At 40.3% G+C, this 1,006-nt stretch overlaps 1 long non-coding RNA gene across 1 annotated transcript in view; it reads left to right on the forward strand.

Moving 5' to 3' along the window:
• Positions 1 to 752, forward strand: part of LOC117944285 — a 6,682-nt gene extending 5,930 nt beyond the window's left edge. Inside the window, exon 3 of the long non-coding RNA XR_004656534.1 lies at positions 516 to 752. This is a non-coding gene — a long non-coding RNA (uncharacterized LOC117944285). The remainder of the gene's footprint in view (positions 1 to 515) is intronic.
• Positions 753 to 1,006: the final 254 nt, after the last annotated feature.

The raw sequence follows: 1,006 nt of genomic DNA on the forward strand, positions 1-1,006 counted from the left end.
ACGGACCAGGTCTAGACTATACTATGTATACTATATTTTACCCAGACTGCATTGGGAGCATTATTTTGACTGTGGGCCATCAGGGACCGAGTGGGATGTTTACAGATTTATTACCCAGGGAGCCGTGCGGCACCTCCTTGTTTATACAACATGAATTATTGAGCAGTTCAGAGCAAAAGGAGGAAAATACAGCAAAAATACCAGTTCCAAATAACACATATTTGTATCACACGTCATGTATTTAAACCCATTTTCTACTCCGTCAGATGGTAACTGTTGAACGAGGCGTCAAATCAATCTTCCAACTGTCTTTCTGGGTTATTTTAGTTATTATAGTAAACGGTTAGAGTCATTTTAATAAGAAAGAACACGTGCAAACTTTATTTCTAGACCTGCAGAGAGATTATTTGATAAGTTGTCGACTATTTGCTCGATTAATGGGTTTGAGTCGTTCTTAATGGGAAAAAAGTCAAAAGTTCTCTGACTCCAGCTTCTTAAATGGGAATATGTTCTAGTAGAGCTCGGAAATATATCGATATTATATCAACATCGTGATGTGAGACTAGATTTCGTCTTGGATTTTGGATATCGTAACACCCTAATATGACATAAGTGTCTGTTCCTGGCGTTAAAGGCTGCATTACAGTAAAGTGATGTCATTTCCTGATCTTACAAGACTGTTGTAGCGGTTCTATTTTTCACCTTTACCCACTCAGTCATTATATCCACATTACTGATGATTATTTATCTAAAATCTCTTGAAGCACCGAGTCAACACTACAATATTGTTGCGGTATCGAGTGATTTGGTCAAAAATAGAACAATAAAGATAATGGGACAGTGACTAGAAACAGTAGCAGCTCTGATGCATTTGAAATAGAAACAAAGAACATCAAAATGTGCACCCAGGTGAGGAAGGCTCTGCGAGGGCAACAGGAGGCAACGTTTGATCACGCCGGGTTTACCAGCAAACCTCTGTGCACCGAGGGGGGGGGGGGGGGGGGGG

Source organism: Etheostoma cragini, chromosome 5, assembly GCF_013103735.1.
Source record: "Etheostoma cragini isolate CJK2018 chromosome 5, CSU_Ecrag_1.0, whole genome shotgun sequence".
NCBI classification, from domain to species: domain Eukaryota; kingdom Metazoa; phylum Chordata; class Actinopteri; order Perciformes; family Percidae; genus Etheostoma; species Etheostoma cragini.